This window comes from Paroedura picta, chromosome 14, assembly GCF_049243985.1.
Source record: "Paroedura picta isolate Pp20150507F chromosome 14, Ppicta_v3.0, whole genome shotgun sequence".
Classification (NCBI taxonomy): Eukaryota; Metazoa; Chordata; class Lepidosauria; order Squamata; family Gekkonidae; genus Paroedura; species Paroedura picta.
This window is the reverse complement of record NC_135382.1, coordinates 33,497,227-33,521,515: the sequence shown is the minus strand read 5'-3', so window position 1 is coordinate 33,521,515 and position 24,289 is coordinate 33,497,227. Positions and strand designations below refer to the sequence as shown.

The 24,289-nt window shown below is 45.6% G+C and overlaps 2 long non-coding RNA genes across 2 annotated transcripts; one reads left to right on the top strand and one right to left on the bottom strand.

Annotated features, from left to right (window-relative positions):
- The first annotated feature begins 4,476 nt into the window (after positions 1–4,476).
- LOC143824008 (uncharacterized) lies at positions 4,477–16,210 on the top strand. The gene is made up of 3 exons (XR_013226666.1): positions 4,477–4,849; positions 6,033–6,140; positions 16,121–16,210. It is a non-coding gene; the product is annotated as an uncharacterized LOC143824008 (long non-coding RNA).
- A 2,582-nt stretch (positions 16,211–18,792) lies between these two features.
- On the bottom strand, positions 18,793–21,941 carry LOC143823878 (uncharacterized). The gene is made up of 4 exons (XR_013226625.1): positions 21,644–21,941; positions 20,273–20,432; positions 19,352–19,649; positions 18,793–19,215 (listed from the first exon to the last, which is right to left on the bottom strand). It is a non-coding gene; the product is annotated as an uncharacterized LOC143823878 (long non-coding RNA).
- Positions 21,942–24,289: the final 2,348 nt, after the last annotated feature.

Here is a 24,289-nt window from a genome sequence, read left to right as displayed (position 1 = left end):
ACCGGTCTCGGAAGTTTCTGAAGACTTGGGGATGGATTCTGGGAAGGATGGAGATTGGGAAGAGTTGGAAGGAGAGTTGGAAGGTGGAAGATCTGTCGTGTGCCCGATTCAGCAGCGCACAGAGAATATATGACGGTTCCTGTTGGCAGCAGAGGATAGGACCTGCAGTAATGGCTTTAAAGTACATGTCGAGTGGTACTGGCTGGAGAGCAGGAATTTTTTTTTTCAGAGTCATAGTAGTTAGGAGTGGAATTGGTTGCCTAAGAAGGTGGTGAGAGCCTCTTCACTGGTGGACTTTAAGCAGCGGCTGGGCAGATGCTTCTCATGGATGATTTAGGCCAGGGATAATCAACCTGTGGTCCTCCAGATGTTCATGGACTACAATTCCCATGAAATGCTGGCAGGGGCTCACGGGAATTGTAGACCATGAACATCTGGAGGATCACAGGTTGACTACGCCTGCTTTAGGCTGTTCCTGCATTGAGCAGAAAGTTGGACTAGGCCTGTATGGCCCCTTCTAACTCTACCGGTCTATGATTCAGTTTTAATAGCCTTCAGAGGGCATCGGAGATGTGTATTTAGCAAATTTAGGTAGGAACTTCCTGGGCTTTTCCAGTAGTCTTCTCCTGTGTCCCAAACTGCTCAACAAGAGACTTCCTACTCCTTGAGCACACTTCCTTTCTGATTGCCTCCAGAATGAACAGAAGAACCCGGCTCTCCTGATTAGAGGCCAGCACTGTTTAACTATGGCACCAAACCAGGCTTGGTGTCTGTCTCCTGTTCTTTGCATTGAATGGCGTACACTGGGTCATTCTCGTACTGATCCTTGGCAACCATAGTTTAGTCTGGCAAGCTTACGACTGGGGTCAACCGATTAACCTGCTGAGAGCATGGAGGTGAAAGCATGCCACCAAAATGTAGCTCTTTCAAAATGATGCATGAACCTGCTGTTATCCCGGGATTTTCCTGAAGCCAGTCCATTGGGGGCAGCTGCATTGTGAATAAGGTACATTGTGAATAAGGTACATTCAATTTTCTAGCAGCTAATGTCATCATATGGAACAAAAAAGCGCTTTTCATCGGTTCAATTACCAGCCCCCCTCCCTTAAACCCTTTGGGCTCTCCTCATGTTTTTCAAACTGTGGCCCCCTTCAAATGTGCCAGCAGGGGGCCACAGGAACCCCACTATGAATGGCTGATCAGGAGTCCATGTACCACTGTGTTCTTGTGGTCTAGATTTGGCCCTGCCATTTTCAGCACTTGTAGTTCTACTCCCCTACCCCACTGAAGTTTCCTCAACGGAGCTTTCTCTCAGGAAATGTTCGGGCTTGGCCCTCAGACCACATTTTTCTTCTGGTTTGGGAAAAGCAATTTTTAAAAAACCATTTCCATAAATCCTATTTACCACCACCCTCTACGGTTTGAACATGTAGAAGTTGTGGGATGGTTTTCTCTTGAGAGCGCATCGGCCGTTTCCTTCAACACGGGAAGCGGCTGTCCCGTCCCGCCTATCGCCAAATCGTTTCTCATCTGGGAGGGCGTTTCCCAGATAGTGTAATCCAGAGGCCCCCGTCGCACTGAGCTCTGCACTCTACTAATCCCCCCGAATCTCCCATCTCACCTTATCTGAGGCAGCCCCAGGGGTGGTGCTATAATTACTCCAGCTAAACAGGCTAATCCTACCTCTTATCTCCCTTATGGGAGAAATAAAACATTTTACGATAGCCGCAGAGGCAGGCAGAATAGATAATGCATCGCGGTTATCAAACGTCTGCTTCCTGTGTTTCTCCGTAAGTCATTTTCATGTGGGAATCGGAGAATGGAGATTGACCAGACGGTGTTTGTGAAACGTGGAGGAAAGAACGCTGGCGGTTGGCTTTCGGGGACTATATATTTTTAACTTGTCTGTCTTAAAGGCAATTGTCCCAGCCAGTAGATTATGTTTTCAAACAAAGTTCGAGTCCAGCGGCTCCTTTAAGAAAACCCAATTCGAGGTATAAGCTTTTGTGTGCATCCACACTATTATCTGATGAAGTGAGCATACATGAGAAAGCTTTTACCCAGAAAGTTTATACTCGGTTGGTCTGAAAAGGCCCACTGGACTCAACCTTGGGTTCTTCAGACCAACATGGCTACCTGCCTGAATCTATAAGGATGTTGTCGTTCACTGGACTTCTGAACAACAATAAGAGCCAGCTTGGTGTTGTGGTTAAGAGCAGCAGCCTCTATTCTGTAGAAGCAAGATTGATTCCCTGATCCTCCACATGCAGGGTGACCTTGAGCTAGTCACAGTTCTCTTAGAGATCTCTCAGCCCCACCTTCCTCACTCGGTGTCTGTTGTGGGGAGAGGAAAGGAAGGAGATTGTAATCCACTTTGAAACTTCTTCAGGTAGTAAAAAGCGGGGTACAAAACCCAGTTCTTCTTTCGTGGTCTTTACTCCATAGGCCTGAACAGACAAGTCACATCTCTGCCCCCCCTCCCCATTTACCTGGTAAGACTCTGACAGTTCTGCCATGTTCCATTCTGTCCTCCAAACACCTGAGCATTTTGATTCCTTGAATTGCCACCAGTTGTTAAGATTTTTAGATTTCCAGCTTAATAAGAAAATCAAAATATTTACCCATCGACTTAGTTATGCATCTTAAACAGCAATTTGAAATTATGCAAGTCCTGATGTCAAAATGAAGTGGAATTATTTAGGGGGGAAAAAAAGAGAGAGAGACCTTGACATTAGCGTTTACAGAGATCTGAGCACATTACTGTGACGGACCTAGAACAATTCCACAAGGCCTGCACAAGGGAACTCTTCTGCCAGGCATTTGGTTGAGGACAACTGAAAATAAGAACATCTACTGGGCCCCCTGAATCTCCCCCTCCCTTGAATTTGCACAATTGACCTCCAATGATGATCTATTTCAGGGGTAGTCAAATTGCGGCAATCCAGATGTTCATGGACTACAATTCCCATGAGCCCCTGCCAGCAAACTCATAGGAATTGTAGGCCATGGACATCTGGAGGGCTGCATTTGCTGGCAGGGGCTCATGGGAATTGTAGTCCATGGACATCTGGAGGGCTGCAGTTTGAATACCCCTGATCTATTTCATCAAAACTCTTTAGGTCAAGGTCAAATAATTATTTGGCATTATAGATGTGCCAAATAGACATTCTTTTATGGTTATTAAACATTTGAGCTCCTATAATAAACAGTATATCTTTTTCTAAAATTGATTTTATCCGTAACCTTTTTGGCTCTCGCCTGTATTTCAGGAAGGGGTTTTGTTTCCCTTTTCGTTACTTGTTGTTCTCTGCAAGAAAAATGGATGCTGGATTCAACAGATCTTTGGTCTGATCCTGCACACACTGTGGATGTTGATGTGCATTCCAGAGTAACAGAGAAGGCCAGTGAACAATTTATTTTGTGCTTTTCATCCCACCCCCTTAAAATCACTGAAAATAATCTGAGAAAGAATATCCAACGAAACAACAGTTTGTCAGGTTGAAATCACACTACATTTATAGCTTTTTGTAGTGAAGGAGGGAGAAGTAGGAAATGAGAGAAATCAAAGAGCATTTTTCACCAAGAACTAGATTTGCCAAAGAGCTGGAAACCACCACGAGCTAGAAAAGAAATTGTTTCAGTTCCACTTATGAAATATGGACAGAGGTAGCATGAAATGCTATCCATGTATGAAGAACACGGAACGAGAGACCTTCGATTTCTTTTGTCGGCCTCTTCAAAGCTGACTTCTATTGAATCAAAGCATCGGTCCATTGATCCTAAAATGACAGACAGTCACTTGTAGATGCCGACAACAGAGAAAACAGTGTTATTATTCCAGGAGAAATCTTGAGACGGTCTACAACCTGGGTCATCTGGACCGGGGAATGAATCCATCATAAACATTGTTCCAGCCTGATCAGATACGAGAGTCAACGGCACAGAAAGATATATATTTACTTCATCTGAATACAGAATCTTGAGGATTGAGCAGTGGAGCAGCCTTCCTCAACTCTTTTTTTACTGTTGAGAAATCTTTGAAACATTTTTCAGGCTTCGAGAAACCCCAGAAGAGGCACAATCATGCAGAATATGGTTGGGAAGCAAAGTTGTGGACATGCCCACCTGAGGGCTTCTCCTTATCCTCTCCAGGACCATCATTGGCCATTTTGGGGGGATTGGTCAGGTCAACATGACCATATATCAGGGGTAGTCAAACTGCGGCCCTCCAGATGTCCATGGACTACAATTCCCAGGAGCCCCTGCCAGCAAATGCTGGCAGGGGCTCCTGGGAATTGTAGTCCATGGACATCTGGAGGGCTGCAGTTTGACTACCCCTGCCATATATGGTCATACCACCCAATAACTGTTCAACAAATTAAAAAAATATATAAAGAATTAATCAACTCCTACCCTTCCAGGGCCCTCAAGAAACCCCAGGGCTTCGCGAAGCCTTAGCTGAAAAAGTCTGTATTGGAGAAATGTCTTTTCAAGAGATTTCTGTTGATTTGACATACAAAGAGGTGGCCCTTTTGTAATTTGCTTTGTTGTGAGGGAAATGGCAGGAATCATCTTGGGGACAAAGTTTCACCAGCTGTCTTTAATTCCCTTCTATAATTGTATTAGTTCATATTATGGGGATTTAGACATAATTTGGGAACAAACTAGGAACGCAGATGTCTAAATTCCTTCATTTGTGCCCACAGCTAAATGTGTCTGCGAGCAAGACATCTTGAAAATTTGGCCCGCATTATCTGTCAGATAAGTTAAATGACATGGCTCCCAAACCCCATCTTTCTCGGTTTCTGCTGCTGAGAGGACACTTTTGACGATGCATTAATCTTGACAGGTAATTCATTTGTTAAGTAAGCCTTGTCAATCATCATATCCCTGGGTTTTAATTGTGCCGAGATGCTGACGCAGCAGCCAAATGAAACCCCATTCCTTCATTTTAATTAAATGCCGTGGCAAGACACAATTGATATGGAGACGGTCCCAACAAGCAACTCTCAGAGCCAGTGGGGGCTGGCGTTCCCTGCCAACCAGCATTTATATTGTTGTTGCTGTTAGGTGCGAAGTCGTGTCCGACCCATCGCGACCCCATGGACAATGATCCTCCAGGCCTTCCTGTCCTCTACCATTCCCCGGAGTCCATTTAAGTTTGCTCCTACTGCTTCAGTGACTCCATCCAGCAGCAGTTATATATGTATTTATAATTGGATTTATATGGTCGCCCCTCCTGGCGTACTGGCTCAGGGCGGTTGACATGTTATTAACTACACAATTCAGTAATTAACTCTAAAATGATAAAGCCACGATTAAAAACAATAAAGCATAACATCAGTCATAACTGCGCTACGAACAGATCTTACTTACAATTTGGAACCGGTTGAGTTCAAAAAGGACTCTCTGTGATGCTGTGAATTTCATGGAAGTACAGTGGGATATAAATCTCCTATAAATCCCTATATTTTTACATGTACAATAATGTCAGAAAATATTTACACATCTAATGGTCTTTCCAAACCATGCCGCAAAGTCTTCCCCACCCCTAACGATCCCAGTAAACCTCCAAACCCCCCAACCTGAACCATGACACCTACCCCAATATAAATCCCTATATATTTACATGTACAATAATGTCAACAAATATTTGTACCTATCATGGTCTTTCCAAACCATGCCACAAAGTCTTCCCCACCCGTAATGATCCCAGTAAACCTACAAACTCCCCAACCGGACCCATGGTTAAGCTAACCCTAAGGAACACCTTACAATCCCGTTTGCAATCAGGGTTAGATCCCTGCATTAATTGTCACCTGGCTGTGCCCTTGGGTTCATTTTGTTGCTTGTTGGGGTTCAACCCGTTTTTTCAGTAAGACGAAACTATCTTCTATCCATGTAACGAGTAAATAACTCCGGTTGTTTTTATTTTGCGGACATGCAACTTAGCCATGGAGCCAGCCACTCGGGCTGTTACGGACGAGAAAATGACAGGCCAAAACAGCCCTTTCTCCTTTCCTGTCATCCAGGCAATCTTCTGTAAATTAGTTACTGTGCCCGCGGAGAAAATCACTTCTGTTTTCAGACAGCAGGAGAGGAACACTGAACTCCTTGCTTCGGCAATTACTCTTCTCAAGGTAAAACCCTTCTGAGTTTTTTCCCCTTCCAGGCTGGGCTTGGTTATATGCAGTGGCTCCTAACTTCAGTCATGCTCAGTTTTCCAGCAACCTATCATCTGAATTAGAGTAATTAGTATTGTAGAATCATAGAGTTGGACGGGTCCATATGGGCCATCTAGTCCAACCCCTTGCTCAATGCAGGATCAGCCTTAAGCATCCTTGATAAGTATCTGTCCAGCTGCTGCTTGAAGATAGCCAGTGAGGGGGAGCTCACTCCCTGACTATGCAGTCGATTCTGCTACTAAACTACTTGGGCTGTGAAAAAAAAATCTCTTTCTAGATGGTGCTGATCTATACATAGTTTAAAGCCATTACTGGGGTTCTGTCCTTTGCTGATAACAGGAACCACTTCCTGACCTCCTCCAAGTGACAACCTTTCAAGTATTTTGAGAGAGCAATTGTGTTCCCTCTCAGCCTCCGCTTCTCCAGGCTGAACATTCCCAGGTCCCTCAGCCTTTTCTCATAGGGTTTGGTCTCCAGGTCCTGGATCATCCTCGTTGCTCTTCTCTGCACACTCTCAATTTTGCCCATTTCCTTATGAAGTGAGGCCTCCAGAACTGCACACAGGACTCCAGGTGGGGTCTGACCAATACGACACGCAGTGGGACTATGACATCTTGTGATTTTGACATGATGCCTGTGTCGATACAGCCCAAAATGGCATTCACCTTCTTTACCGCTGCATCACGCTGTCAACTCATATTTAGCTGAGAGTCCATAGAAAACGAACAAGCAGATTCATTTATTTTGATCTATAGTTTCAAAACTACGATGCTTCTATTCCACGTTTCCATGGAACATCCGACACGGCTTGCAAAAGACGATGAGACGCGGCGGCAATAAAATGATCAAGCAAATGTTTAAAACAACCTAAAGTGAACCTAACAGTATGGCTAATCAAAGGGAACAACAGGAGCAAATACCACCTCTGTGTTGGGAGCTTCTGAAAGGCCAGGTGGCTCTGATTATGGGCTGCCAGAAATGACTATCTCATTCATGCGCTGTCTGTGAGCATCTACCAACCCTTGGCCCAGGCTCTATTGGAAGAAGAATGTTTGATTAGCTCTCTGCGCTGAACCAGCAAAGAAACTTGGGAGATTCAAATTGATTGATATTGGGTCCTAGCATCAAAAAGAAAGAACAGCTTTTCTCCCAAATTAAAGCTGTCAGTCTCATCAATGGACAGATGGGATATACCAAACTGAGGCAACAACTTATATGAATTTCCTTCAAGAGGCCTCTTTGTTCTCAAAGGTCAGATCTTTTTTGAGATGTGGAAGGCAATGGGGCTGACAAATGTCAGCCTCTTTGACTGGCAGGTAATACAAAACTTCTGGATTGACCAATTTGGGGATAATGTCAGGAGATGCTTTAGGCTGATCCGTGATGCTTTAAGCTGACCCTGCACTGAGCAGGGAGTTGGACTAGATGGCCTGCATGGCCTCTTCCAACCCTAGGATTCTATGAGGTGGCCTTCTTCTTGGACCTGGTCAACACCTTGCTTGCTGCCTCTCAGGTTCCAGTTTCCTAAGCCAACCAATCATCTCAGAGAATCTGAACTGAAGCTCTACTCACCTGCCCAGCCTGGCCCCTGTCATTCCTTGTGGGCATCTTATTCTCACTGGGGAGAATCTTTGATTGTACCTCAGAGCACACAGGTGAATCTGACTCCGTGATGTTTTTTTATCCCATTTCCCCATAGCAGCCTGACTAGTCCTGACTGGCACAATCTTGCTTGAGCTTAGAAACAAAGCAGACACCAGCTCCAGTTAGTACTTGGAGAGGAGACCAGCAGGAGAGGCAGGTTCTAATCTGGAGAACCGGGTTTGATTCTCCACTCCTCCATGTGACATCAGATGCGAAGTGAGGAAGGGAGGGTGATTGACAGCCGCTTTGAGACTCCTTTCAGGAGAGAAAAGCAGGGTATAAAAACCCACTCCTTTTCTTCTTCTTGACTGCAGATACTGGCCAAGATGGCGGCCGCTTGGAGAGAAAACGAAAGCTTGGCACTGTCACTGAACGACAAGAAACGATAAACTATGTGGCAGACTTTAAATTTGAGTCAGTAGACTTTATGTGGTAGGCTGTAAATTGGTCGTTTGTTGCCTCTTTCAACATAATTTGCGGCCATTAAGTGCGAGTGTGTGCTTTATTACAAAATAGGGGCCATTTTTAGGGTGCAATAATGTGCCTGCTGTAGATTAAAATTGCTCTTTGCCAAAACTTGGAACAACATTACTACATTTTATGGTCCTCTTATAAAGATGGTGCATTTTTAACACCTTTCTTGTAGGTTCTATGCAAGAAAGTTGCTGGCATAACAGGGTGGATCTCCGTCTCAACCTCTGCCGTATCCCACGTCAGTCCCAGTGAGAAGATGTGGTGAGACATGTACAGCAGAGAGCAGATTGACAAACGGTTCCCAGCAGCAGGCATTACAGAATGTCCTGCTGTTTTAAAATTGTGTTTTGTTGTGTGGACAACCGGACGATTCGGGAGGCTGCCGAATTTGGCTCCTGGCTCGGTTAAAAATAAAGCAAATGTGAAATCTCGCAAATGTGCACGAGTTGGGTGTGATAATTAAAGCGTTATTAACGGGATGACTTTTCTGTGTCATGGAGATTCTAATTTTGTTCCGAGTCCACACTCCTGGAAGAGAGAGATAAATTGCAGTATTCCGTAATTACACTTTTAACAATCAAGGGCGTTTTAATCACCTCTCTCAAGCCCTTGCTTTGGGTTCATTTACCTAAACAATGAAAAAGTCAAGAGATATTTACGATGAGAAAAATGTCCGGGAAGTGGACATCATTTATTTGTAAGTTGAAGCTCATGTCATAGCCATTCTCATGGACAATTGACCTTTTATGGTGCCAATAAATGAAGATTCGGGCAGCTTTGTTAATGGGCCAAGGAGAGGGTCATTTATGATGCCAGACAATGGAGTGATAGGAAAGTGTTGGTTGACTAGAGTTCTCTGGCATGTCAATGCCTACACACAATGCACACATAAACACATGGCCTTGGTTTTCAGTTGATGGAAGCTGAGACTATTCCTTCGCCATGATCAAATCTAGTCAACTTACCCGTGAAGTCAAGAAGTAGTTGTTGTAACTACATATCACCAGCGTTAGCAACACAAGGTTCTAGAGTTAGCAGGAAACAACAGAAATGGTCATCATGGTCGCCTGGGTCATAAATGTCCAATCCTAAGTGTTGAGTTTGCTAAGTTCCACAGGGCCTGGAAGATGGAGCTCTTCCACTGGGCTTATGGTTGAAGCCAGCCAGAAAATACATCTAAATTCCTGGCCTCCCTCCCATCCCCTCTGACTCCTCCCTACAGGCAACATCTTTGCTGGCCGAAATTGTGATCAATCTCAGTAATGATTATTGGTGCTGACAGTGGTTTTATCTGTGATTTTCAGGTCTAATGATTCAATATTATTCTTGCCTACATTTTTATTGGTTTTATTATGTTTGTTGTTCATCGCCCTGAGATGGCACTGTCTAGAGGTGTGTTAAAACAAACAAGCAAACAAAAGCAACTACATGTATCAGAACCCCAACATGGGCAGTCCAACTTGATTCCATTGACATCTGGCTTGTTCATCTGTTCTGTGGTCTTCTGCACAAGCTCCTGATCTATCACAGAAGGAGAAAATCTATGTCAGTATCTGAGAAATCAATGGATCATCTCCCTCTACCTCATCAGCCAAATGCCAGCCTGGAAGGAGGACATAGATTTGTAGAGAATAGGTCCATCAGTGACTGTTAACCATAGTGATTAAAAGGAAAGTTCAACATCCATCGGTAGCAAAGCTCTGAATCCTGATGCTAGGAAGCAACAGGAAAAGTGGGCCTTGGCTTCTATGCCCAGTTTATTGGCCCTCCGGGGCAAACCGGTTGGCCAGCGTAAGGAACAGGATGAGGGATTAGATGGACCAGTCTGATCCAGCAGGATTCTTCTCGTGTCCTGATGTTCTTGAAGCCATTCTGGCGATCATTGGGCAAGATCCACTCACTCATTCGTGATTATCCTCCAAAAGTTGTGACAGGTGTCACCAGCCTAAAAGCGAGGTTCCACCGGAACACTGTTGTAAGGGGGCAATTAATCTGTTCACTGCCGCCTCATCGCAGCGCTGCACTGAAATGGGTTATTTATGAATCGGTCACGTGTTCACCCTCTGGAACTCTGGAAAATGTCTAACTCTGCAGATCCGTCTATTCTACCACCTGGCTCTCCAAATAGATTTCCTTTTGATCCGGACAAGCTGGATTGAGCTCTGTTGTGCCATATGTGAAGGAAAACAAAGCGGCAAGAGGGCTTTTGCATATCATTGTGGTTTTGCTTTGAAATTTTGCTGTCTTGCTGTTCTGTGCGTCAGCCTTCCTGTTCCCCCCAGCTCAGGGGAGATTTCACGAGGTGTTTATAGCGATTTTAGCCATGGATTTTGGCCATCCATGAGGCTCTGAGAAAGCCCTCTTCCTTAGCGAAGGCCTGTAGGAAGACCAACTTTAAAAACATTTCATGGGACATTCGGTTATGGACGAAGGCGGTACTGATAATTCGTAGCGTTTCTATTTATTTGTTCACTTGTTTAAGCATTTATATCCAGCCTTCCCTTGTGGTTCAAGGTGGCTTACAATAATAGGGGCAAAGTAGTCCAACCAGATCTATAGCAGTCATCTTGACCATATGTGAAACCTTTTAATGCTTTAAAAATAGCTGTATGGTTTTTTTTGAGGGAAGAAAAACCCAAAACAGAGATCTAAGATGTCTCACCTAATCTTCTGCTAATACTCTTATTCTCCCAGAGAGATTATGAAAGCTATGGATTAAGTTTCTCTGAACGTGCCCTGTGTGTTATAAAGAAAGCATATTTTAAGGAAACCGATTTTTCTAATAGTATTAGGGATGGGCAAAACCCACATTTTTTTGTGGTTTGGTTCACGGCTGAATTGCAAACCGAACCATAAACCCATAAGAACCAGGAGATTGGTTTGTGAACTGACCTGGTTTGTATGATCTCTTGAGCCATTTAAAGGCCTCATATGTCTCAGAGGTGCTTAAAATTGCCTTCCCTTTCCTCTCCCCACAACAGACACCCTGTGAAGTAGGTGAGGCTGAGAGAGCTCTGAGAGAACTGTGACTGGCCCAAGGTCACCCAGCTTGCTGCCTGTGGAGGAGGAGTGGGGAATCAAACCTAGTAGAGTCTGCCACTCTTAATCACTACACCATGCTGGCTACAGTGCCAAGTAGTGAAATCTGGCATTCAAACCTCCATCAGTTGACATTATGTAACGTCACCAGTGTAACCCCATGACCACAAAACATGGGACCTCTCAGACCTAACACAATCTCCTGAACCCCGGATAGCCTATTACAGTCTCGCTGTTCACCTTGCATGTCTGGAGTTGTGTCCGTTTGACCGTCTGCCTTTGCATGAGGATGTTACAAGACGTATAGGTCTGGTGTAGACGGAGGAGCTGGAAGTAAATGACTGTATCTTTTAGAATGAAGCGTCTAAATCAGGGTAGGGTTTTGTTGTCGGTTTGTTTTTTAAATCCCGCCTGTTGCTTTCTTTCCCCAGTACTTTTGATCCATTTGAAAATGCGTTCTAACAGTTGTAAAATGCGGGCATCAGAATGTCTCGGGAAGCCAGCTGCGATTGTGTTAAAGCCCACAAATGATTAGCTTATCTTTGAAAGGCAACAGGAATCCATGGAGAGGGGAGCAATGTCAAACACAGACTACTCTTCTGCACACTGGCAATTTCTACATTGTGTATTTTCAGAGCTCTGGGTCAATGCAAAATAGCGCACCATGGAAGTTGGTGTTAACGCCACTATTCATGCTTCTAATTGAGGGGATATTTGCAGGCAAGTTCAACAGGCCGGGATCTTGTGATTTCCCGATGCTGAACAGAGGAAGCTGGATAGAACCGTTGATTCTTCAGAACAACTAAACTGAACGTCTCTGGGTATTTCTCAATCCAGCTCAAGAATGAAAGGAAAATCAATGAAGTGGGGTGAAAAAAAATAAGCAGTCTTTTTATTGCTGGTTGTATAAGTGGGGTGATAGTCACTTGGATCCAAGTTACAGCGTTCTTGGGCTTCTCCATGTACCTTGTGAGCCTATGGCCAACTGATATTTAAAGTATGAATATTTTAATCTATCATAGAGGATTTAGGTGCGACTGTATTTAATGAGAGTTTAGCCACTGATGAAAGGCGCTTTCTTGAAAGCGGGAAATGAAAAGTATCCGGACCCCTTTCTGGCTATTACCCCACTTATACAATAAGAAAGAAAGAAGACTGCTTTCCAAGAGAAGAGCAAAGTTAATTTTTTCATGCCACTTTGTGGATCTTCCTTTTGTTCTTGAGCTGACCTGCTTAACCAATGACCCTTCTTCAACTGTTTCTCAATCCAAAGCTGGCAACCCTGTTTCAAAGGCAGACCGACCAAGAGTGCATTACAGTGAGCAGATACATTACTGCACGTGAGCAGACTATGGCTATTTGTGGCTAAACTCCATGTGTCTCGGGAAGCCTTAAAGACCACACACACACACACACAAAGTATTCCGGTTATAAACCTCATTTTTCTGCCCAAATAATTCTAGGGTAATGCCAAGTTGCTTGAAAGGGTTGGTGCATTGCTTTTAAATTATTCTCCATGCATACTGCAAGATTTGGGGCAATCTAAATCCGGCTAAGAACCCGGACAGCTCAGCTCTTCAAATAAATCCTCACATCAGCAGGTGGTAAACAGAAGCCAAAGCTTGCCTGATTTGGGAGGGAACCTGGCTTACTGTCAAGCATTTTTGAGCCCCGGCTACAGGGACCGCTTCTTGAAAGAAAAACTGCTTCCAGATGCAGTGGTGTCTTGGAAACTACCAGTATCAGAACTGCAAGTTCACAATTGAGTGCCTTTTTAAAATCCCCCAACCTTTGTGTCCTCCAAGTAACTCAGGTGGTGTCCCTAGTTAGAATCACGGAACCAAAAAGTTGGAAGGGGCTAGATAGGCCATCCAGTCCAACCCCCTGCTCAATGCAGGATCAGCCTCAAGCATCCATGAGAAGAATGCTAGAACCATAGAGTTGGAAGGGGCCAAACAGTCCATCTAGTCTAGGCCCCTGCTCAATGCAGGATCAGCCTGAAAGCATCCATGAGAAGAATGCTAGAACCATAGAGTTGGAAGGGGCCAAACAGTCCATCTAGTCCAGGCCCCTGCTCAATGCAGGATCAGCCTCAAGCATCCATGAGAAGAATGCTAGAACCATAGAGTTGGAATGGGCCAAACAGTCCATCTAGTCCAGGCCCCTACTCAATGCAGGATCAGCCTGAAAGCATCCATGAGAAGAATGCTAGAACCATAGAGTTGGAAGGGGCCAAACAGTCCATCTAGTCCAGCCCCCTGCTCAATACAGGATCAGCCTGAAAGCATCCATAATGCCACTTGATGCTCACAGGGCCTTGCAAAACCAGTGCAACGGGGACTGCGGCCGGGCCCCGATCAGCCACCGAGTGGGGATTGGAACACAGGCCTCACTGATCCTAGTCTGACATTCTAACTGTGATGCTAAGCTAGACCCACTAATAAAGATGCTGCAAGGTGATAAAGGGAAAAGCAGAATGGAAAACCCGGAAGGTCATTTTTCCCGGCAAAAAAGAGGAAATGCGGAAAGAAGACGGGGCCTTTTTGAACAGGGAATTAATACATCTCTCCAGTTGTCCTCGAAGCCCAAGCTAAGGAGCTAATAAAACAGACTCGTCAACAGAAGCTGGAAAGTTCGTTTTAATTATACTGGGCTACTGTTTCAACTTTATCTTCAAATATTAAATTTTAACTTCTATTTCTTGCATGATTAATCCTTCGGCTGATTAATGTGAAAACCTCTGCCAGTGCTTTTCCCGCCTATTATCCCTGGAGGGATCTCTGCGTTCTTGCAGCAAATATTAAGTGGACTTGTTGCATTGTATATTCTACAGCAAAACATGGAGGGGGGGGGATCATTTATTACAAACCCGCTGAAGGGGATTTCAGCGACGGCTTTCACTCCTTTCAAATGACTGTAAGTCGTTTCCCCTTCTATTACCGATAGCTGAACCTGATGATACTTCCAGGCCATTAACAGACTCAGAAAATATAATGGTTACGAAATGCTGGATAAGACAAGTGCTTTCAACATTGATGGGAGACAGGCAACACAGATCATTAGTCTGGCTTTGATGGTTTTTTTTTTTAATTCTGATTTTGGAAGAGCAAGAGGCAGATTTGGGCCTCGGTTGTGGCCAAATTAATCTGACGCGGTCGAGGAGTTAGAGCGTTGGGCTGGGGCCCCAGAGCCCTGAGTTTGAATCCTGATTCCAGCATGGGAGCTTGCTGGTTGACCATGGGGCCGTTCATTCTTTCACCCTAACCTCCCTTACAGGATCGTTGTTAGGATAAAAACAGGGGCGGGGGAATGATGGAATTCCAACTGGGGTTAAAAGTGAGGCGCTTCACCGGCTCTCTTCCTATTGTTGCTTGTTTACGCGTCTTTAATTGAATGATTTTATTATTTTAACCGTCTTTCAAATGGCTCATATGAAGGCGCTAGGGGGTGGGGATGGATGGAGATGTCATAGATGGTCCATCAAAGAGATCACTGCTGACTGAAGGCACTGCCATGGAAAGCAAGCAAGCAAGCAAGCAAGCAAGCAAGCAAGCAAGCAAGCAAGCAAGCAAGCAAGCAAGCAAGCAAGCAAGCAAGCAAGCAAGAAAGAAAGAAAGAAAGAAAGAAAGAAAGAAAGAATTCCTTTCTCAATTGGATTACAAAATGGAGAGAGTTCAGGGGAAAGTGATGAGGATGGAGACCAAGCCCTGTGAGGAAAGGCTGGGGGACTTGGGAATGTTCAGCCTGGAGAAGAGGGAGTTGAGAGGGGACAGGACGGCTCTCTTGAAGTATCTAAAAGGTTGTCCATTGGAGGAGGGGAGGGAAAGGTTCCTGTTGGCAGCAGACAATAGGACCTGCGGTAATAGGTTTAAATTACATGTAGAGTGGTACCAGCTAGATAGGATTTGTTTTTCACTGTAAGAGTAGTTCAGCTGTGGAATCGGCTGCCTAAAGAGGTGGTGAGAGCCCCTTCTTGCTGGTTGCCTTTAAGCAGCAGCTGGACAGATACTTGTCATGGATGCTTTTAGACTGATCCTGCACTGCTCAGGGGGCTGAACTAGCTGGCCTATATGGCCGCTTCCAACTTTAGGACGCTCAGGGCCACCCAGAGTTCATTATTTATTACTTAATTTATGGAAATTACCTATCCCGCCTTTCCTCCTGGCTCAAGGAGGTCTATAACAATAGTGAGAACACCATGAAATTACAGAATCATGGATCGGTGTGGCTTCATCAGCTGCATCTAGGTAATGTTGGCACATCAGAAAGTCTAGAGAAAGCTGGTGAGTCAGATGTGGCTGGTAGAAGGTGCTTGTGGCCAAGCTCAAATTCCAAACCTGGTAGCTACCGACACCACGATGGTTAGGGATTTTCTTTTTGCTAAACTTTCCCACTGATCACATGCTTAGTGGACGTCTTTCTGCCCTTGCTCGAAGGAGAAGAATCATCTACGCCCAGCAACCAAATGCCAGCGGTTAGAGGGCAGCATTGCTTGCAATGGGGCAGTCTATTTTGGTTACGCAACACTGAACAACCTTTTAGCATGGTGAGGCAGCCCTGGAAACCTGGCGTTTTCAAGCGGATAAAATTTGTATCATTTCATTAGCACTTCATTAGTTTAGTAATTACACAAGGGCACGAGGGTCATGGACAGACGCTGTTTTGCAAATCAACGGTTTGTTTGATAGGCAGAAATCTCTGAAAATTTACTTGGGCATAAAGGTCTCCTGTGAAATTCCTGCACTGACAGGGTTTTGACCTTCAATTTTTTTTTTTAGTTATGGCACAATAGATCCACAAGGTCTGCAGATGCAAGAAAAGTCCAGGGCAATGATCAGCCAAGAATACTCGACTTTGTGGAGCAGGGATGTGTTTAGATGCCTCCAAATATGATTTAACTCCCTCTGCTTGCCACTCCATTATGTGAATGGACACCTTTCAACATACAGTTGCTGAGACCTTCCAAATCTTCTACACATTGGTGGTGACCCACTCAATTGCAAGATTAGAGAGGGCTGCTGTGGTCCGTTCTTCTCCCAGCTCCAACATGGCTCCATCACCGAAACAACTCATTTGTTCCCCTTGACCTGAATTTCCAATAAATGCTTCTCCCAGTAGGCTTTTTCGTGAGTAGCAACTAACCTTGGTACTGGCTGATTGTCGTTTGTTTCCAGATATAATGTTCTCTTAGATCAGGCTTTCACAACCAGGGTTTTGTGAAACCCGGGGGTTCTTGACAGCCCTGGAAGAGTTTCCTGAATGGGTGGGTGTTAATTATATTTTAATAGAGTTTCAAAATTTGTTCAACGCTTATTGCATGATATGACCATATATAGTCATGTCAATATGCCCCCCCCCATGCCCTGATTGGCTAAATTGGAGATTTCCTTTTCCTTTGAGTGTGTTTCCTTCCTGCTTGCCCCCTCAACAGAATGACTGCCGACAACAGTTAGATAGCTAGACAGCGAGGACTCCTCCGCTCTTTCTGTACATTGTTGCCTCTCTTTGCAATGAAAACCAGTTTATTCTTTTAAGCAGCCCGGTGCAAATTCGAGCTCTGCCAACATATACCTATGGTGCTTCTGAACATAGGAGGACTAGATTTGGAAGAACCTGGGGATTATTCCCATTTCTAATTCTCCAACCAAGTAATTTATTTATTTATCACATTTATATACCGCCCTCCCAAAGGCTCAGGTTCTAATGGTTATAGTTACCACAATGTAATCAAATCAATGCGAATAGGGTAGTGACTGAGTAGCATATTATTATTTTTTTTTGCAATAAAAAATATTTGCAATCGAGGCTGTGCAGCATGTTTAGGGGGGAAAGGGTGGAAAGCCCACGTGATCAGTTGCCAGGTTGATTGAGTTTTGGATTGTACGACACTCTGCGGAAAAAGAGGAAGAATGATACCTTGGTGCCAAACTTTATTAGTCTATAAGGAAGTCTGTGTATGAGAAATGAAAGATATAAAATTTAAACGGTACCCTAGGAGAGCTCAGTCATTTCTTCCCCCCCTTTGCTTCCATTTCTTCGGTGGATCTACAAGTTTAAATCAAGAGAACAATCCATTTTTATCCCCAGTGATGGGCCTCTTCTGACTTAACGTTTTTGCAAAATATTATGATAGCGATGGAGGTTTGAATGAGACGAAACTCAACCAGCTTGCTGATCGGTAAGGCAAATGTTACTTTCCAGATTCCTAAAATCGGGAGATTTGGAACCGGATTCCAAACTAGTGGTCAAACTAGTGGTGATAAGAAGGGTTTGTGTGTCCTCTTATTTACATGAGAGGGGGGAGTAGGGATTTTGGTTATAATGACATAGGACAAAAGGACACAAACAACCTAGTCCCTCTCCTATCTTAGAATCATAGAGCTGAAAAGGGCCATACAGCCATCTAGTCCAACCCCCTGCTTGATGCAAGATCAGCCTGGAGCATCCTTGATAAGGATTTATCCAGCTGCTGCTTGAAGACCACCAGTGAGGGGGAGCTCACTACTCCATAAAGTAGTCAATTCCGTTGCAGAACTACTCTGACTGTGAAATCCCCCCCCCCCGATATCTAGCCACCTTAGATGGCTAGACTAAAACTACCAGACTATGGCCACACAGCTGGAAAACCCATAACAGCTAGGGGGTAACTCTTCCTCAGACTGTATAACATGAGTTACCCCTAGCTGTTATGGGTTTTCCCAGCGGTGTGGCCATAGTCTGGTAGTTTTAGCCCTTGACATTGTGCCAGTCACTGTGCCCGACCTCTGAAGATGCCAGCCACAGGTACTGGCAAGCATCAGGTAGTAAACGAGCAGACCATGGCCACACAGCCTGGAAAACTCCAAACAACTAGTTGACTCTGGCTGTGAAAGTCTTCAGCACTTTGTGAGTTACGCCCTTAATAGTCAATCAACAGGCTTAGATGGATGTAGCTCTTCTTGCAGAGCTTGGTGATCAATGGTGATCAGTGGTTCATCAGTTGAGCCAGTGGCTGAAAAGCTGGGGATGTGATCCAATAAAATCACTTTCAGACCTTCTAAGGTTTGACAGCACTTAAAACGCATGCAAGACTCAGGAGTTCTGACTCCCAAAGTGGGCGGGTTGTTCTGAAGTTCATTTTCTGGGATCCAAAAGTGACCTATGCTGTTTCCCTGTTCTATTGCTGCCACAGTTTCATTGTGGGCTAGCTGAGAACAAAAAGAGGCATTTGTATTTTCACAATTGGCTTTGAAGAGCGCTATGAAGACCCCAAATCTCCTGCCGCGTAAGGGAAATGACACCCTCTTTGGACCTGCTTTGGAACATCTATGTTTGTTTATGCTTATTGGATTTTTAGACCACCCTCCCAGCAAGCTGGCTCAGGGCAGTGTCTACAAAATAGACAATAACAGTAGATAAAATAAAATTTAAAATTGATTTAAATAAACATTGACAAGTTAAAACAGGTCAAAACAGCAGTGGCTATTTATTATGAGTGTTGAGTTCTCCCAGAAATTCAAGATGATTTGGGAGTGTTCAACACATAAACAGATGGGCTGATGAGTGGGTGGGGCCATAGATAGATAGGTAGATGGATGTTAGCTTTGATCCCCACCAAAAGCCTGGTAGAAGAGTTCCGTTTTGCAAGCCCTGCAAACTCCGGAAGGACCCTGATGTGTTCCGGGAGCTCATTCCACTAGGTGGGGAAATGTCCTGGCCCTGTTTGAGGCCAGACGTACCTCCTTGGGGCCAGGGGCCGCCAACCAGTTGGTGTTTGAGGAATTAAGTGTTCTTTGTGGGTATAGGTAGAGAGGCGGTCTTTCCGGTATCACTGCGCAGGATCCACGTTGCCGTTCCGCTGCAGATTCCGTTCTGCAATCGCCAAGGATTGTATCTGCATAGTAATAAAAAGATGATAAAGGACATCTGGTGCTCAGAGCCTTTTTAGTCAGCGCTGACAAATGGTTCGATCGGGCCTTTTCAATAACGACAGCATGCATGAGAACACCAAGCTTTTTAAGATCACTTACGGTGAATTATACAAGTGACGGCTATCGGGCCATTAATCAGGAAGGAAACATTGGAAGTCTATGAAGCAATATCTCTAGGATGGTGTTTCTGTCTCCTGCTATTTTGATGGGCTGTGAGGGATGGGACCGTTCCCTCCTTTCTCAAAAGAATGATTGATGGATTGAGCCGATCTGTTGTTGCTTTCTCTTTGGCTTTTTTTGTGTCACCAAGACTTCCCGCTTTAACGTTCAGGTAGGAAATCCAGGTCTGTTTCTCCAGCAGAGGACACTGCAATCCTGCAGTTTTGTCCAGGAGCCCCTTAAATAAATCAAGTGAGATATGATATATTTCCCCCCCCCCCGTACTTGGTATTCTGTACAGACACCATGACTGACACTACAATTATAGCGGAATGGGGGTGGCGCTGGGCATTGTTTATACCTCTATCAAAGCCAATCGGCGGGCTCTGAACCACGAGCTGAAGAGATCTTCTGCAAGGTTTCATTACGGGGCATAATTGTATTTTTACCCTTTTAAGACCCTCCCAAAGTGTTCCTTCTCTCTTTCTCTCTCTCTCCCCCCCTCCCCCATTTGAGTTTCATGGCTCCATTGCACGCCATTCTTTTCGTAATTAAATCACTGATGGAATGAGAAAGCAGCAGATAATATTGCAAAAGAGTGACTGGTTGGTTTGGCTACAGGAAAAAAAAAGGAAAAAAAAAACCCACCCAGTGTCGCTTCCATTGTTTCTGACGGCCTCTTCTTTGTTAACATTTCATTCAAGGGTACCGCTTGTCTTTCTCCGACGCTAAATGAAACGTGAGCTTAGCGCCGAAAAAATTGCGCCCTGGTAATCCGATTGATTTCGACCGGCTCTCACGGCCATAAATACCCCTCCCCCCCTTTGTAAAAAAAGACGAAACCAAACAGAGGTTGCTCACTTCCAAGTAATGAATCTGTTCTACAAAGCTTCTGATGTAGAGAACATTCCGATGAATGCTGAGTGCCGACGAAAGAGGAATGCATCCGCTGTTTGAAGATGCCACGGGACAGGATGGAAGTGGTCCCCGGGTGATGTTCCTTGAAGTCAACGGCTTGATGCTGTACTCCAATAAATTAACTGGCATGAGCTCAGAATCTCGTTCTGACTGCATCGGCTCAGTTCATATTAATACAGAAGACAACAGGAGTCACCTCTGTGCTTCATATCAAAGTATCCACTGCTAGCCTCTATGCCCTCCGGGAAATGACTCATACTTCTCTTGCCCACGGAAGCACCTCCTGCCAGTGACCGAGGCTGCTTTGTTCGACTGCAATGGCAGCTCTCATCAGTCTGTGAGCCACAGTGGTGTCACCGTTAGACGGTGCGGATAGAGCCCAGGGGTGTGGATTCCAGTTCCGACTCAGCCTTGGGGACCCTGGGCTAGCCACAGTCTCTCAGTCAAAGCTCTCTCTCAGGCATGATCCAAATGTTTGCATGGGAACACGAACCATCTCTGAGAGGAGGGGGATGGATATGGAGGAAGGAAAAGCAGTCTCCCCAACCCCACCCCAAAGGGTGCTCTCCTGGAATGTTTGCCCTACCCTATGGCAGAGAAGTTTTCTGCATGGAGGACATTGAAGGAAAAGCGTAACGATTTATTTGAAGTGCTGGTTAAGAGGAAGGGAAGAAGAAAGTTGGCTTTTCTACCCCTTAAAACTACCAGAAGGAGTCTCAAAGCGGTTTACATCACCCTCCTCTCCTCAGAAAAGACACCCTGTGAAGTAGGTGAATCTGAGAGAGCTCTGACAGATCTGCGACTGGCCCAACGCCACCCAGATGGAGGAGTGGGAAATCAAATTTGGTTCTCCAGATTAGAGACTGCCACTCTCAATCAGCACACCAAGTTGGCTCTTTTAGCTGTCAAGTTCCCTTTTGCTCATATTTTCTCTATGGAGCTCCAGGCAACATCCATGGTTCCCCCTTCTCCATTTTAGCCTGACCATGACCCTGTGAAGGATCTTCTGAGGTGACTTAAGAAGTGATGTGGATGAAAACCATCATGGCAGAGGGCTTTGCGAGACTCCAATGTCAGAGGATCCAGGTTTGAAGCCCCACATTACATTGGACGCTATCAGCGTGGCCTCAGTCTGGCCACAGACTCTCCGCCTCAGCTTCCTCACAGAGTCATCCTGAGGAGACCTTGAAGGAGGAGACAAGCGTGTAAACTGATTTGGGTCCATCATTTTGATAGTGGGAGGAACCAAATAGGGCTTTTGCCCAGCAAGGCTTATGATTGGCCAGTGGAGATTTATTTATTTAACTTATATACCTCCCTCCTGACGAGCCAGCTTGGTTGATTGGCCGCGTAGATCTTTAAAAATTGTTGCTTTGCCACCACAGGATCACAAACTTCATTGTGTAACTGAAGATAAGCTGCAGCGGTCGTTTTACAGCAGCCGTATTACGGCTTCATCGTCTGCAGCAGCCATTTTATGGCAGGCATATTCCAAAGACACCCGTAGACAAGGACCCCTGCTGTAAACATGATGGTATCCAACAGCTATAACGCCACACTTCACTCTAGCCACAACATGTAGGGGCCTTGTTTACATGCCCTCTTCCCCACTGGGTGACACGCTACAGTTAGGTATGACATCACACTGCCAGCATAGGTCACAAAACAGACCCGTGCTCACTTTTCTTGTGCGTTTCTGTCACGACTAATGGTGGCTGCTGCCCATGACACCATCCAGTTAGCTAACCCTTGACGCCGGCCTTTTCCCTCCTATACCACAAACGTATAATGTATGCAGCACGGCATTATCACGTTTCAGAACTTCTGCCCGGCATTTGGGGAGCTGGCACAGCTGGAGTAATTAATTTTCCCATTCCCTAGCGGGGCACCCGAAAAAGCGAGCTCCCGAACAGCCACGGACTGGCACCGATCCCGCCGCTGGTGGCGACAAGGTTGCAAAGTCGATGAAAACATTTGCTGCAATTAAGAGGTTGGGCGGAGGAGGGAAAGAGATCAAAGCCGGTTGATTAAGGGGAAGGAGTGGCCATCGGCGGTTTAGAAATCTGGACTCGAGGAAGGGGGGGGCGGGAGAAGAGAGCGAGCGTAAGGCAGCCCCCCTCCCCTGTGCTGATGTACTTCAGTACGAACCTTGGCATAATCAGCATCCAGACGGCGTGGCGGAGCTTGGTGGCTTTCCAAGAGGCTGTCAAAAGCTCGGTTTGTTAGTGTCTCCGGTGGCACCGTGGCTTTGGCAAGGCAGAAGCTTCTCTGCCAGGTGAGTGCTCCCAGGTCCCCTGCTTTAATGGTTAGTGTTCACACTAACTGCATTCTAAGCCACACACAAGCTCTCAGACAGATAAACATTTGCCAGCCTTTTGCGGAGGACGTGCTACCATATGGGGATTCAGGAGGCCGGGGATGATCTGTTTCTGTTTGTTTTGGAAAGGGGGGGGGGATCTGTTCCCTAGAATACGACGTGAGGCCTAGAAGGTTATTTTGCTGGGTGCGAAACTGCCCCATTCTGAATCAGACCACAGGCCCATCCGGTATTGTCTACTCTGGCTGGGATTGGTGGGTTTGCGTTGATGGTTTCACCCAAACGACCAGACACACTATTTGAGCTCGGTGCCACTTAAACAACATTAGGGAAAGGCACAAACAGGGGAAAGGCGGTTCAGTTTGGGGTTCATGGCAAGCCCGGTTTGTGAAATGTAGCCCGTGAACCCCTGGAGAGCCACAGTGGGGCCACCCCCGGCATAGAGGCAGGTTGGTCTATCCTCTTCCCACTAAGGACCTTCCAGATGTTCAGTCACGGAGCCCCATCCCCACCCTTGCTTGACCCGTCGCATGCTTCCAGACCCCCAGCCCTGCCTGATGGATGCTCTTGGCCAGTCGCAGTGTCGCGGTGCTGCGTCCACGCTGTGTCTGCCTCCTCCCTGATCCATCCGCATCCTTCCCTCCCCCGGAGCCCAGCGGCTCCAGACACCTTTTTATGAACACTTTTGTCAAAAGCGATATTGCTTACATATTGCTGGGAGAACTGATAGTATGAATCCAAGTGCTTGTCATATAAATTACATTTAGTGTTTCTGACAACAGACCCATGGAGCCTACATCATGAGTAATAGAAAAACTGTCTCCAAAGAACAGGCGCCGGTCATTACTTTTGAACTTGGAAATGCAAAGTTTGTTTTGCCTTTGCCTGAGTTGTTCTGCGAAGAGAGAGGCTGATCTCCGAGTCACCATGACCTTCGAGAGCCAGCTTGGTAGGGTGCAGTGGGTGAGAGCCACGGCCTCTAATATGGAGAAGTGAGTTTCATTTCCCACTCCTTCCCATGCAGCCAGCTGGGTGACCTTGGGCCAATCACAGTTCTCTCCAGGCTCTTTCAGACTCACCTACCTCACAGGGTGTTTGTTGTGGGGAGAGGAAGGGAAGGTGGCTACACAGTTTTAAGACACCTGAAGTGTGCTGGGTGACCTTGGGCCACTTGCAGTTCTCTCTGAGATCTCTCAAAACTCTCTCAGCCCCACCTACCTCACAGGATGCCTGAATGTTGTGGGAAAAGGAATCAACAGTGAGACAGGAAGTGAGATCACAGACATCAGCCAATCAACAGTGAGACAGGAAGTGAGATCACAGACATCAGCCAATCAACAGTGAGACAGGAAATGAGATCACAAGAATCAGCTAATCAATACTTAGACAGGAAGTGAGATCACAACATTAGCCAATCAGCAGTGAGACAGGAAGTGAGATCACAGACATCAGCCAATCAACAGTGAGACAGGAAATGAGATCACAAGCATCAGCCAATCAATACTTAGACAGGAAGTGAGACCACAAGCCTCAGCCAATTAAGCCACTTTGAGACTCCTAGGGGATGAGAAAAGTAGGGCATAATAACCAATTCTTTTAAAATGTTTACTTATCATACAACTGCTGTGGCTCAGTGGCTTTAT